Source organism: Ictidomys tridecemlineatus, unplaced genomic scaffold (assembly GCF_052094955.1).
Source record: "Ictidomys tridecemlineatus isolate mIctTri1 unplaced genomic scaffold, mIctTri1.hap1 Scaffold_95, whole genome shotgun sequence".
Classification (NCBI taxonomy): Eukaryota; Metazoa; Chordata; class Mammalia; order Rodentia; family Sciuridae; genus Ictidomys; species Ictidomys tridecemlineatus.
This window is the reverse complement of record NW_027526166.1, coordinates 742,979-758,916: the sequence shown is the minus strand read 5'-3', so window position 1 is coordinate 758,916 and position 15,938 is coordinate 742,979. Positions and strand designations below refer to the sequence as shown.

At 36.2% G+C, this 15,938-nt stretch overlaps 1 non-coding gene and 1 pseudogene across 2 annotated transcripts in view; one reads left to right on the top strand and one right to left on the bottom strand.

Moving 5' to 3' along the window:
• The window catches only part of LOC144374912 (transport and Golgi organization protein 1 homolog), a 51,386-nt pseudogene that overhangs the window by 29,204 nt on the left and 6,244 nt on the right, over positions 1 to 15,938 (bottom strand). The window contains exons 3-6 of the transcript XR_013434155.1: positions 11,738 to 11,824; positions 9,284 to 9,998; positions 8,362 to 8,565; positions 6,044 to 6,189 (exon numbers count right to left, since the gene is read on the bottom strand). The product of XR_013434155.1 is annotated as a transport and Golgi organization protein 1 homolog (transcript). The remainder of the gene's footprint in view (positions 1 to 6,043; positions 6,190 to 8,361; positions 8,566 to 9,283; positions 9,999 to 11,737; positions 11,825 to 15,938) is intronic.
• On the top strand, positions 2,912 to 3,018 carry LOC144374919 (U6 spliceosomal RNA). The gene has a single exon (XR_013434158.1). It is a non-coding gene; the product is annotated as a U6 spliceosomal RNA (small nuclear RNA).

The following is a 15,938-nucleotide window of genomic DNA, read 5'->3' as shown; positions in this document are numbered from 1 at the left end:
TTGAGTATACTTATACAAACCTAGAAAATATAGCCATTTCCACACGTAGGTATTCATATATGATATATCATCGCTTTGGGGATAAAAACCTATAAGATATTATTATACTGAATTCTGTAGACAATTGTAACATTGTAAATGTTTATATATCTAAACATATCAAAACACAAAAAAGATTAAAAATACTAGGTGTCAAGATTTTTTTAGCTCCATTATTATGCACTAATGACCAAAATGTCATTAAGTGGCACAAGACTGTAAACAATTATATTTATGTCATTGAAAACTGGAACTCCAACATCAGAGAAAGAAAACACAAATCTAAGATAGATGAAGTGAAGTAAAATCTCTCTAACATCCTGAATTTTCATGTTAATTATCTAAATGACATGATCAAAAATCCCCACATATTTCTGAGCTTTGTTCACTAAAAAGGCTTACAAATGACAGTCAATTTGAGCAATAAGCAATCCTAGTACTTGGAATGTAGCCTCTAAATATCATTTCCTATTGAAAGAAACCAAAGTTCTTTTAGAGAAGTAGTTCCTTCAAGGTCTGGACAGGGAATGTTTAAGATGAACTTGGAACATCTCATAGTTCAAAAGCAAGGGAAACAGGTAACAATGACCACTAGGTGGTGGCAAAGGGTCCCAGGAGCCAAGATAAAGAGGCTTCTACAAGGCAAAAGGGGGAGAAATTGAGCATCAGATAAGAACAATTACTATTCCTAACTGGATTAAACACACCAAATATTTTTAAATGCATGACATCATATTGACTCTTAAATAAAAGTTAAAAAGATTTCAAAAGCCCCTTTGGGTATCATTTGATAATGCTAGAATAATACCTTACTATTCTGAAAAGTGTTTAAATGAAGAAAAGGAATCAAATGTTTATCTCCTGCCTTAACTATACAAACCGAATATCTGTGTAAAGAATAATCAATCATAGCCAGGCGCTGTGGCACACACTTGCAATCCCAGTAGCTTGGGAGGCTGAGGAGGAAGATAGCAAGTTCAAAGTCAGCCTCAGCAAAAGTGAATTGCTAAAGCAACTCAGTGAGACCCTGTATATAAATAAAATACAAAATAGGGCTGAGGATATGGCTCACTAGCCAAGTGCCCCTGAGTTTAATCCCCAGTACCAAAAAAAAGAAAGAATAATCAATCATAAATTTTTATTTGTATAGGCATCCCAGCCTTTAAATGAAGAAAGAAAAATCCCAGCAATTCAGACCATTGCTATTTTGCAATCTGTAATATATTAGCAAATCTCACCAAGGTCACTGTTGACTAGTAGTCAACATCAAAGGAGAGGACATGCAGATGTCAATGCAATATTTCCTATTAAATTTTCATAAGAAACAGAATTGAACCTAAACCTGACTACCAATTTCCAAGAAATATAAAGCAACAGAGAGAGGCTGAGGTTGTTAGCTCAGCACTTGCCTAGAATGCATGGAGCCCGAGGTTCAATCCCCAGCACCACCAAAAAAAAAAAAGGCAATAGAGAAAACAGGTTAAATTGTTGTACCAGGGGGATGTCATTTATTCACCCAAACTACAATATATCCTAGAAGTCCCACAAACATATTTTTTTCAATTATTGCAAAAAGTTACAACAAAAGGAGAAATCAATAGAGAGTAACTTATATGAGACTTGTTCTCCCACTGAACGCAACCAGAAAGTTGGAATATATATATTGGTACCAGGGATTGAACTCAGGAGCACTTGATCACTGAGCCACATCCCCAGTCTCAGCCCCATTTTGTATTTTATTTAGAGACAGGGTCTCACTGAGTTACTTAGCACCTCACTTTTGGCTTTGAACTTGTGATCCTCCTGTTTCAGCCTCCCGAGCCACTAGGATTAAGGCATGTGCCATCATGCCCAGTCAAAAAAGATTTTTAAAGAGCTATTTTTCAGATAGAAAGCCACAAGGAACATGCAACTGTCACCCCTAAGAGCAGGAGAACAAATAGGTGAGCATTCTACCTGGAGGCACCCTCTAGACCTCAGTTTGAAAATGGGAACACAAATGGGGCACAACAGTCTCACTGAGGAGAGAGAGACCAGAGTTCCAGGAGATTAAGCAGCCAAAAATATGTAGAGAAAACTACCAGAAACATGGGAGCCACAAAGAAAAAGAGTTCCAGAAATCTGCATGGAGGTGGTCTTCAGTTTGGGGCTACATTCTAAGCAGTACCTGTGAGGGCCAAGAACAACTATAAGCTAACCAATCCCACAGTTGGCACTGAGCTGGGAGAAGTCTGGATTCCAGCTAGCCAGAGAGAGTTGACGTACAAAAACAGTATGGTCAACAAGCTCATGAAGAAGTATTTGATCCTGGCATCATGACACATATCTGTAATCCCAGCAATCAATCCCAGGTTGAGGCAAGAAGATCCCAAGTGTGAGGCTGGCAACTTATCAAGGGCCTAAGGAAGTTAGTGAGACCCTATCTCAAAAGAAAAAAAAAGTTCACTCAATATCATTAATTATCAGGAAATAAACTCACAAAGACATACCCACTAGAATGGCCCAAGTGCTAGTGAAGATGAAGTCAAGTGGAAGTCTCCTAAATTGCTGGTGGAAGTATAAAATGATTGTGGTCATTTTTTAGCATGGCTTGACAGTATCACATAAGACAAAAACATACATTAAATGTAGGAGGCAATTGCACTCCTAGATATGAGTCCACTTATAGTGGCATATATATGAAACAGTACTGTAGGAAAAATGAATCTATAGTTTAAAAAAAAAGTTATCAATGGTTCCCTGGAACAGGTGGTGAAGGCACTCACTGGGAAGGATCCCAAGGAAACCCCTTTTCTAGTGAAAAAAAAAACTGTTCTATATCTTGATTATGGTAGTTTTTACCTGGGTATCTACATTTGTTAAAAGTCAGAGTGTGCTTGCTTTGGCAGCACATATACTAAAATTGGAACAATACAGAAAAAATTAGCATAGTCCCCGAGCAAGGATGACACCCACATTTGTGAAGCATTCCATAGTTTTGTGGAACCAACCCTTCAGCAGATGAATGGATAAAGAAACTGTGGTACATATATGAAATGGAATATTACTTATAGCATTAAAAGAGAAAAAAATTATGGCATCTGCGGGTGAATGGGAATATCAGGTTAAGGGAAGTAAGCCAATCCCCAAAACCAAAAGCTGTATGTTCTCTCTGAAAGTGGATGCTGACCCATAATGGGGGTGAGGTGGGTGGTAAGGGGCATAGAAAGAATGGAGGAACTTTGGGCAAAGGGGAGGTAGGACAGGTGAGGGGGCAGAGGGATAGGAAAGATGGTGGAATGAGATGAACCTCATTACCCGAGGTACATATAGGACTACACGTGTTGTGTACAACTAGGAAAAGTTTTGTTCCATTTATATACAATGAATTGAAATGCATTCTGCTATCATGTATAACCAATTAGAACAAATTTAAAAAACTCACTGATATTGGCTATCAAGGAATTACTGTTAAGTTGTGTGATGGCCTGTGGGTTCATTATACTATTCTCTATGCTTTTCTTTAAAGCTTTTCTAATTAAATTTATTTTTTAACTAGTACATAGAAACAAACATTATAATTATTGAATTAGGTAACATGACATTTTGATGCATGTATACACTATGTAAAGTTTAAATCAGTTAAATATATCTACCTCCTCAAACATCATTTCTTTATGGTAAAACTTTCATAATCTTTTCTTCTAGTATTCTAAAATATACAGTATGTTATGGTTACCTATAGTCCCCTACTATTCTCTCTGCTCTTATTTGAAAGTTTCCATGATAAAAATACTAAAAATAATTTTTAAATTAAGATATAACTTCAAATATTTAAAGGATTTCTATGTAGAAAAGAATTCAATTTTATAGAGGAAATCATGTGGAGGAAAATTTGGAGTCAATACAAGGATGAACTAGACAACAGAAGAACATATAGCCTTGTAAGAGAGTGACTCATGCTAGGAAATACTGGTGTACAGGCCTCATAACTATTCGTCAGGGCCACAGTAAAGAAAATAACAGCAATGAGTGAGAAACTAGACTAACAGCCTTCCAAGGTTTCTTCTAACACTAAGATTCTGCTAAGATTCCATTGATCAATGAATCTGATTGGTGCACATCTCCCAAACACATCAGAGCCTATTATTCTCCAGTCCTATCAGATATCATACTACTTGTTTAAGATTTTACATTGACTTGTTCATAATTTTTGCATATATTTGTTAAGTCCTTTTCTTAAGGCTTTCAAAAATCACAATCATGCCTTACACCTGTTAGACTCTTTTAGTCCTCGCACAATGTCCTGTACATACTGGGCCATCAAAATGCCTCTTTGAAATCTCCTTTCAAATCAGTCTCCTAACATTGTGCCTCTTCTTTGCCACTCACGTCTATGTCTTACCTATCACCGTACAATCACTGACCATACCTGCACCACATTCATGTCCCCTGACCTAGACCTAAAGGAGGGCTCTGTGCATACCTAAAAATATGAATAAAGAAATCCTTCCCATATCGTGAGGCTGTTAACTTTCCAAGTGATGCTGATTCATTCTGATAATCAAATTATGACTGTGGAAGACTGCTTTAATCACTGGAAATATAATTATTCTAACTGCCTGGCTCGTATATACCCCTTACCCAGGTGGCTGCCACCATCATGAACAAACATGGAGCCAACTGAAAAATGGTTTCTCCCCACCACATCTTTTCCACCCTGGTGGTCTTTCCTCCCCAGGTATTCATTGTCTTTATACCACCTTCTGACTGTCTACATAAGAATTAGGGCATGTGTAGGGGTAAAACCCTTCAAAATGCCAGACACCTCACCAGACATTTTACCTTGTCAAATCATTTAATTCTTATGATTGGAGTAAGCATTATCTACATTTTTCAGATGAGGAAAACTTTTTTCAAAAGTTTAGTTATTTGCCCAAACGTCTAAATGATAACCTTGGGATTTGAAACCAGATCTACCTGGCTTCAAAATCTATACATTTTACAAGGAAAACAACAACATCATCTTTCTTACACAAGCCTTGAAATAATACAACCTACAGGAAACAACTTCAGTTGAGGAGGATTACTGTCACAATGGCCCTAGGACCATCTTATCCTCCAACCTCTAAAAGCTTTCTCATTCCTATAATTAAACTCTATACGTCCAATATCAACAAATACCAATGGGGGGGAGGTAAGTCCTAAAATGCTTAGATAAGCTTCTAGACAGATTAAATGTCTTATTTGGATCATGATTTTCTTTAGAAAGATCAGCCTTAAGTGACTCTTTCTAAGAAACAGATCTAACCTAATTCCTTTCATTCTTAAAACTTTCTAAGGATCCCCACTATTAATGGTCTAATGCTACTTTGGCTCATGACTTCCTTTAAGATTTGCTGGCCTCTCCAACAGGCCCATCCCCCTCCAACTTCACACTTTACAACACCAACTATTCACATTCTCCTGCCCTCCCCAAATATCCTTTCTTCATGTTTCCATTTCTCTGAACACATTTCTTCTGACTGCCAGCTTCCCCCCACCACCCCAGCCTGTCTAATCAACAACAAACCACATGTCAGACTCCTGTTTGCCCTTTGCCTGTGCTTCAAACACATCTCAACCACTTTCTGACCTTACTGATCACCCTTCCAACCATAATAAATGCATTCATGGACAATAATGTTCTACCATCGAATAAATACCTCTCTTTCTGCCATTATCTTACTGTGTTTCAAGTGAATGCTGTTATCTCCCTGCCAGAATGAAGGGTTCTGAGGGGAAGAACCAAGTTTTTACAGGTGTGCAAATGTCTAGCCTTGGTAGACAGCAAATCTTCCTCATGTGCTAAACCAAGTAACCATTAAAGCCACACCCCTATGGCTTTTGTTTCAGGAGCTATCTACTCAAAGGGTCAAGAGTCATTTTCATAAAGACATTTTAAGTTTTTCACTTCATGACCAGAAGCCACTTAAAAACTAATAAATAATCAACATTCTAATTGAAGAAACTATGTCAAACTTACCATCTTAGACAAATAAAGCAAGAATGAATATAACAAGAAAAGTATGTTGTCCAAAAGGGTGGCATCTGCTGGCTCTTCGACCTTTATCTCTAGTTGGTTTTCTGTATCAGCAGCATCAACAGGAGTACCTTCTCTTATAAGTAGCTCTAAAATTGAAAGGGGAAATTGCTATTTTATTTTATGCTATAGAATAAGAATTGTCTCTCTTCAGTTTCAATATTCATCGAGTGTTTCACTAAATATATGAGTCACAGTGCCTGGAATATGTGGCTCTCCTAAAGACAATTAACACAACAGAGAAGAAAACTTCAAAATCCTAATTAGAGCTGTCAAACCCTTCAATTATAAAATGAACAATCTCCAGTCTACTCTTCACTACTTCCATGGCCATACAACTGCTACCAGAACAATATTTACTCAAGGAAAATTTTTAAAACCAGAGATATATAGACAGGGTCACATTCAAAAAACATGGATTTAGTGCTGGTGAAACTTTGTGTTTAAAATTTTAGGAAAGCTGAAAGAGAGGGAGTCTTGGTTTGCAGATTTGCAGGTGGAATGGGCCAAGGCTTAACATAGTATCTGGCACCTGGCAGAGATACTCAACAATTATTTATTGAATGGACAGATGACAGCTATTTAAAAAGAACACAGTAGTACCAAGAGAGACTAAAGGGAATTGGGTACAGACCTGCATTGAGGCTCTGTGAATGAGGTAGAATTCCAGTTAGACCTGAGAGCTTGTAGGGGTGGAATTTCAGTATGAGTTACATGAGCCTGGGGTATGTTTGATTAAACAGCAGGAGTCCAACATGCAGTTATTAAGAAGTTGGACCAGTTGCCTCTAAGGTCTTTCTCAACCCTGAGATTCTATTCACTACTATTTTTTTAAGCTTTTTCCTAATTTTTTTTTTAGTTTTTGATGGACCTTTATTTTATTTATTTGTATGCAGTGCTGAGAATCAAACTCAGTGCCTCATATGTTAGACAAGCACTCTACCACTGAGCTACAACCCCAGGCCCTCCATTCACTATTGGTCTATGAATTTGACTGCTGGTGAAGTCTGCCCCATTGGCTCAGCATCTCAGCACCTGAGACACATTAAATGACATTTGGGAAGATTTTACCTATTAAAGGTCATTGACATCATTTTGTGGTGGAACTTAAAAGGCCAGGGAAATAATTCATTCTTAATTTTGTAAGTCAAGTTTTCCCTATTCTTGAAAGTTTTGGAGCATGAAAATAACAAATTGTAATGGTGCATGATTCATTTTCATAACCTTATAGAGTTAAAGACAGTTCAGAAGTCAGTAGTGTTCATATATAGATGCAATGTCTTCTGGAAAATGGGAGAACTCATATGTTATTCCTTCTCAAATTAACTGAATCCCCCCTTGCTATGAGTTCTCCTACACTCTGTGTGTGCAGATGGTGGGGGGGAGGTTCAGATCAGTGCTGCCAAGCCCTGCACTGGTGCAGGATAATGCTTATAGCTATGCTTACAGACCAGAACCTTTAAAAACACAAAATACAGTAATTATGGCTTCATAGCACCATACTGGATGGATTAAAATAAACAATTAGTCATCATCTAATTTACTGATAAAATGAGAGTGAGCAACACAAAAGTAGAATGCTGTTGATGCCATTATTGGGGATTTTTTTGAAAAATTGTTTCTCATCTCCCACTGGATACTGTGCACTATGATGAAGTATTCGTAAGTGTCAATCTAAAATCGATTGCAGTTCTGTACTGTTTGCTGTAAGTATATAGTATAAAGATCTGGACCATTGACTGCATTTGAAAAAGTTTAATTACCATGTCCAGGAAGCAAGTAAAAACAGGACTTGAGCTATATTATATTCCATTTAGAAGAAAAGGGAAGAAAAACACAGAATTTATGAGACTATGAACAGTGATTATTCAAGCTAACTTGTACTAGGCCAGACTTTCCTGGAAGGCCTGCTAAACACAGATTGTGGGTCCCACCCCTAGAGTTTCTGGTGCTGTTGGTCTAGTTGAAAACTACAGTTTTAGAGCATAAGGCCTTTGAAGAAAAATATTTTAGTTGTAAATGGTTTACACAAGCTAGTCATACCTAAACATTTGCTTTTAGGTGAGTTACAGTCTCTGGCCTATTTTTGATTTCTAGTCATCTTTATTCTTGCTTTTCTCTCACTTAAGATATTTTTTTTTTGAACTCACATGTACCTATATCACTCTCTGCTCTATTTCGTACCTTTGGCAACAAATATCCTTGAAAGCCTTCATTATGGTAATGCCTCTACTTTGTAGAGAAAAATTGGCAAGCTTTACCTGGGTCTACTTTCTCAGTATTTGGGATCTGAGACACTTCTGAAACACCCATGTCCTCAGTCACAGGTTGATTCAAGAGGCTGGGCTCTTCAGGATGGTTCATATTAAAATGATGACGCAGGAGGTTTGGCTCTTCATGAAGATTTCTATTAGGACGATTTGTGTTCTCTTTAGGAAAATCATCTTCATGGGGTGGCTGCATCTCTACAAGGGAGAAGAATGCATTGAGCCAGATGGATGACACTATCTACCCCCACTTAAGCTCAATGATCAGCACTCCCCCTCAGCACACAGTTCCAGATACCTCAACACTGCCCTCCATGTCCTGGCATGAGCCCATGAGAACAACTGGGCAAGGATACGGGAGGGTTAATTGTTTTCATCCCATTTAAAGGATGACTGAACTATACAGTCAAATTTATAAAGAAGCCTTTAATCCAAAGTATTTAATCCAAAGTATTTCATAAACAAATACATTTATGATAGAGGCTTCAATAACTTACCTTCCCTTGGCAAACCAACATACACTCACATGAATAAATGTGCAGAAGAGAATTCTGGTCCAGAACAAAAGTGCAAAATGTCTATTCTGCTCAGAAATAACAGGAACTCTTTCATCTACAAGTGTGCTGGTCTCAATGAGCCAGTATAGAGAAGGGAATTCCATAAGTCTAGCTTGCTTAATGTGCCTTTCAAATATGTTCAAAGTAACCTAGGAGCCAAATGGTGAACCTATCTCCTTCCTGAGCTCAGGACATAGACCAATAGGATCCAGAGCAAAGATTATCTCTTTACAGGTTCATATTCTACCCTGAACATTCACTTGCACTTTGCATTCTTATCCAAAATATATCTGCTTTGATTAAATGTACAACTGTTTTCTTCCCCAAAAAACTTTCCTCCTTTCCCATTTCCATATCACCTCGTTCCTTGTCCATCATGTCTACCCTTTTGGCTGTGGTTTCAGTTTTCTTTAAAATCTTCCAAATTATACTCATTTCTTGTTTGTTTTCTTTGGTTTCTAGATAAGGATTGATTTCTTTTTTCAAAAGTTTATAAGCATCAGTCTTCTCCTGTTCGTTTGAGACCTGAGAAATGTCTACCCTTTTGGCTGTGGTTTCAGTTTTCTTTAAAATCTTCCAAATTATACTCATTTCTTGTTTGTTTTCTTTGGTTTCTAGATAAGGATTGATTTCTTTTTTCAAAAGTTTATAAGCATCAGTCTTCTCCTGTTCGTTTGAGACCTGAGAAATGTTGCTGGTTTTGTTTTTTTCACTTTCTGGCACTTTCAATTTATCTGGTAGTATTTCTTCAAAAAGTTCAAGTGAAGTTTGTTCACCCTGAGCATTATCTGTTTGACTATCTGCATGAGGATGGTTCTTCTGAGCCAAAAATTGTTCCTCAAGATCCACAGTGTTTTCTGAGAATGCACTTTCAATTTCTTGTGAGTTTGCTACTACTGGTTTAGGTTCAGGTTCAACATCCTGGGAGACTTCAGGAAATTGTCCCACTTTTTCTATAGCTTTCTCAGAATCTTCATTTGCAGAATCATACAATTCCAAAAATCCTAGAAGTTCTCCTACGTTATAATTATCAAAATCATCTCCTCCAACATCAAAACAAACAAAATCTTTCTCCTGTAAGGAAAAGAAAACCATTAATGTGTCAATAACAAAGTATCACAAAAGCAAACTCATCCATGCTCCCAAATTCAGGATTGGTTCTAAAGAATCTTTGAGGTCAACCACATTACCCTCCTCCAACCCCCACTGCCTAACTCCATCTATGGCTGAGTAAATCTGTCTTTTTCTAGACTACAGTGTTAGAAAGTCTATTCTTTCTTTCTTTCTTTTTTTAACATGGGTCATATTCTTTAAAAAGCATAATGAGTAAAAATGGTGACAATTTGGTCTCCAACTGCCTGACTCTTGGGTCTCTCTCAATTTGCTCTGAACATAAGTAGGGAAAGGCAAGGTATCACTTATAGGATCCTCCAGCTCTTAATATCTACACCTATGTTTCAGAAATTTAACTCTTAATCATTTGCTCAGGAGAAGCTGGAAGATCCTGCAGCATTGAGAAAAATGAATCAGTTTTAAAGTATCTTACTGAGATACAAGTACATTGGATGGAATAAAGAATTATATTAAGGAGGCTCCTCACATTATTATTACCACAAGAACAAACTGAAAACAAGATTCAACAAGGTATACACCTTTCTCTTCATCAGGGTTTCACAGTCACTAAGATCTCTCTCAGGATTATGTGTATATTATCTAGTCTTCCTTCTTGCTACTACTAAGCAAATTGATATAAAAGGAGCCATAGTATGAATGGACATGTTTTTAAAAAATTTCCATTCCTAATTAAATCTTCATAATATTCTGCGGGGGTTCCGGGGGTGGGGGAGGCAGTTCAATGTAGTAGGGATGAGTGATTTCCTCTCCTCATCACATGCATTTCTAAGCCATGAGGGATGCATGTAATGGGAAATACAATGAGAAGGCAGAGTTCAAAACAAATGAGTTCTCTGTAATCAGTGAACTGCTGTCACAGCTTAAATCCCAAGAACTCTCTTTACCAACAATGAAGTCCAACAAGCAACATAAGTGATTTTATGGCCCCTGAGATTATAAAGAAATTTTAGGAACAGCAACAACAAACAGGATGACTTTATCCATTCAGTCCATCTAATCTAAGAACTGTCCTAGCCTAGCAGTTTGCATATTCTATAGCCACTACAAAGAGCTGCCCAAAGATGTTTCAGTGTTGGTGGGCATCAATTACTATACAATTTAAAACTCTAGAAAATAATCAGCTGAAGTGAGAATTCTAGAACACGAAATCCTTTCAGTCACAAAATCAATTTAAGTCAGAGCACCATACAGGAATGTTGTATAAAGGAAGCAGTTCCGGCCTTAAAAGATCTGAGACTGAACATCACCTGAAACGCTCAGGTCCCCTTTTCCAAATCTATAACATGACTATGATCCCGTATATGACTAAGAATAAGAAACCTTTGTAAGTACATATTTCTAGCCTAGTATAAAAGTTAGAGTTTATTAATTTAACCTAAATATACTTAAAATGTCTAATAACTATCCAATGAGTTTTGCCTGTAAAATGAAATTATTTGCCTCTTAGAATATCTGTTTCAATATATTAGACAACTCTCAGATTATAATATAATCACCCTTGAATGCCTTTCAAACTTTTTTTTTTACAGGTAGTCTGATTTCAAATGAAAATCTGACACACAAATGTTAGATTGCCCCCCAAACACATTATAAAACATTCAGAAGCAGTTAACTGAATATAACTGATGGATTTATAAGCCAGTTTACAATTGAGAACAAAAAAGAAATCCATAACTTACATCTGTTGGAATTTGTAGCTCTTCTTTAGTATATTCACGAACTACCTTGATGAAATCTTTTGGAAAGTATCCAAACATACGGCCAACCTATAGTGCAAAAGAGACAAATATCAAATAAATTCTGTACAAGGAATATAAATAAGAGATTTCTCAGAAGTGGCAGGAAATATACACATAATAAATAGGTATATGGTATAACCAAGAAAGAAAGTTGCTATAACAATTACACTGAGATTATTATTCCAAATAAAAATTAAGTACAGAACTATTAAAAAGCAACATTTCCAACCACTGAAGTTTTCTTTTTAACATTTAGCTTAATTCTCAACACAGAGCATATAAAGTTAAGACTTCTGAAGTAAATAAAAGATCTGCATAGAAGATTATTGGATACTATATGGTTAAAACTATGTAAATCAAAGCTGGTTATAAATGCAATTCCAAATAACCTCTAGCAAGAATTTACCTGTACATTTTGTAGCATTGCTCATAAACCAATATTTATGTCTTTCTTAACCAATACACAACAGTCATAAAAATTAATAAGTAAAAACAATACAAAAATCTCTAAAATGTATTACCACTATAGCAGATGTATTGATAGTATATGCTTTCCTAGCTTTGTCCAAATCTACTTTTACAAGTACTTGGGGAGTGCTGAGGGCCATTGTCAAGTAGGAATGAAGCTTCAAAATTTCCTTGCCAGCGTACCCCATGTTAAATGGATTTCACTGTTGACATTGCATGTAAGGTGACCTTGCTCAAGGACCAAGGCAGATCCGGGTTTAGAGCTGATCAGGTTTGAGGAAGTATCCCACTCCTTAGGGTGTTCCCGGTTTAAGACAAAAGGAGTTTTAGGGAAGTTGGAAGTTGAAGATTATTGCTGCTGGGAGTAGGGCGTGCCTGCAGGATGAGTTCCCGCTGAGTTCTCCTGGAGAAAAAGTTTTTAGGAGGTGAATTGTTCGGGAGATTGGATTGCCCCCGAACCTGTGTGGAGGCGGTGTGAGTCGGGAATAAAGAATTTCTGTTTGAATCTACAAGGCTGTGAGTGCCTTCTGATTCTGTGCCCAGCCAAGACTGCGGCATTATGGTGGCCCGTACGTGGGATGTCTGAAGCTTGGGAGTAAGTGAATTTGCTCGCTCCTGAAAGAGAGCAAAAAAATGGGTGACCATTTCAAAAAACAATGTGTTCTTGTTTTGATTTATTTTGTTTTCATTTCAAGTGGCCTGTTCCTAGAACTTTCTCAGGCAAACTAAGGAAAATGGTTGACTCAAGGTTTGAAGTTGTTCGCCTCTGAGGAAGAAAAATTGTTAGAGGAAGGAGGTACCCCAGTAAGACCAAGAAAAACTATGGCATATGTTGATACAATACAAAAATGTAGCCCATGGCTTTATAAAGATGAGTTATTAGGTATATCAATGGGACCATTATGGTATCCTGTAGAAGGATTTTTCTTCAACAAGAAAGAGATGACTAGTTCTGTTCACTATTCTTGTCTTGGTTTTTACAGACAGCTGATTCATTTACAAAGCTAAAATGTTAAAATATCAACCACTAAATATGAAATCAAGTACTCTTTACTTATTAAGTTCCATAAGGTAATATATTTAAACATTATGTGTGTTTTCATAAATTGGCAAATGGAAAAATGTTTAATATTGCTTTGGTCTGTGTCTTTGCTGAAACAAGGTTACTAAGTGTTAAGATTCTATCATGTGTAATTTATATACAGAGAGTATAAGAAGTTTCAGCTGGGTTTCAATTACAGTATAACAGTACCTTAAAAAACATGAAAGTATTTCATCTTATTAAAGTGGAGTAATTTTATAAGGGTTGTTTTAGAATGTGAATTTATAAAAAGGGTTAATGGTTAAAAAAGAGGTATAAAAAGATTCAAGATGTGGAAATATATTTTAATATAAAAGGTTAAAGGAAAAAGAAATGTTTCTAGTTGAGATAATCTCTGTGTGGTAAAGTGAAAATTTGTAAAATGCCATTTAAAAAGATTTTGAGGAAACTAGATTTAATTTAAAAGCTTGAGAAAGGTAGAAAGAAAAAAAAGGTATTTGTACATGGAAGATTGAGACAAAGCTTCTTAATGGAGTAAAAAAGAGCCTTTGGTTGAAGGGCAGCCATGTAAACTAATATTAAGCGATTTAAACAAAATCTAAGCCTCGTTTAAAAGAGTGAAGCTGTAGGTGGTGAAAAAGTACATTTAATAGTACAGTATAGATGATAAATGAAATGCTTTAAATGGTTAAATTGAAGGAAGATTGCTTTACTCATCAAACTATTAAAATGTACTTATTAAACTAAAAAGAAGGAGATGAGATAATCTTTGTTTGGTAAAGTAAAAAGTTGTAAAATGTCTAAGTACATTGCAAAAAGCTTTAAAAGGTTAAATTGAAGGTGGTTAAGATGCCTTCACGATGGAGGAAAAAAATATAACCCATGAAAATGGGAAGATAATAAGATAAAAGATTTAGATAAAGAAGATTAAAAATTTGAAGTGGAAAACTTCAAAAACAGAAGTACAAAAAGGTAAAAAAAAGGGAGAAGATGTAGAAAGATAAAGATATAGGAAGATAAAAAGATGTAGAAAGACAAGAATTTTATACCCACAATATAGGAAATGAAAGAAAACTAGGAGAGAAGAAAGCAACTAAGGGTAAATATAAAAACCTTAGAAGAAAACTAGAAGATAGAAATAAGATGGAAAATGGTTAAAAATGTCAAGTAAAGGTATTTCAGATAGAAAATACAAAGGGCTAAGACAACTATGGTTTCAAACCACATCTAAAAATTAAAAGGACTAAAGTAATTCTAAAAACTAAGGCAAAATGCTTTTGAAAGACTTAAATTTAAAAGGATCTTAAAGGGGTATATATCCCCCAAAGATAAACTTAAAATAACCCTTTTTTTACTCTAAACTTTTTAAATTTGGATTCATCAGGACTTAATGCTGCGGAAAGACATATGTATCCAAAAAATGTACATAAGCCTAAGGTACTTTGGAAAGATATTCTAACAGGACATTGGAAAGCTCCTGACCCAGTGTTTGTCTGGAGTCGGGGTTCTGTTTTTGTGTTTCCACAGGGAGAACAGCAGCCAATTTAGATTCGAGAGACACTAACTAAAACAATTTCTACAGACCAAAAAGAAGATAATTTGACTCAAATCCATAACAGCTGATATCCAGAGCTCCAGCTTGGCTATTCTTACATCTGCAACAGTGATTAACCATGGTGCCTTTTTTCAATATCTATTTTATTATTGCATTTTTCCCACATCATAAAGTTCTATTTTATTTTTTGAGCTCATACAAACCTAGGTTAATGTTTTTCTGATCAGCTTTGTTTTTTGACTGTGTTTTGTTTTTTGACTGTGGAGTTTCTAAAAATTGCAATGGAGATTTTACCTAGGTAAAGCTACAAGGCTGTTATTATTGTCTTACGTGTTGTATGTTATGAGTGCACTGTTTTGTGTTGCATGTCAGTATGTGTGTATGTCCATATTTTTATATGAGGAGCGCTCATGAAAAAATGGATCCGAATTTTCTTTTTTTTATTCACGTGATTTAAGTGGTTTAATCTAAATTAGGTAAACAGCTGTTAATGATTGTTTTCAAAGGTGGTTAACAGATCTGTTTGCTTACTATTGTTTCTAAAGGTGATTAACAGATCTGTTTGTTTACTTTCACTTTTCCTTTTCATTATATTTAATAATTCTCTTCAGGATAATGTCTCTTTAACATCATTGCCAGAATTCCCATCTCCATCCCAGTGCCAGTGAAGACTAAGAAAACCAAACTACAGCTTCTATGATAGCTATCACAGTAAACTGTATAAACTGATGCATCAATGAATATAACTCAACAAGTAATGCTCAATCAAGGACTTGATTTACTTTGGGAGGAAATGAACATATTGATAGACTCCTCCGATTTGAACTGCTTGCAGAACTTGCTTGGACTATATATGAGTTGCATGCATTGTGAACTATCGTCTGGTGCAGTGAATTGTGGTACTGCTGGCATATCCTTGCTGATGGTGTCACTAGTGATGCAATTTCCTTGCCAGCGCACCCCATGTTAATTGTGGTAATGCTGGCATCTTTGCTGATGGTGTCACCAGTGACACAATTTTTCCAAAGGAGCCGTCAATTGGCTTGGTGTCGTGGCATTTCTGTATCCTCCTCCCT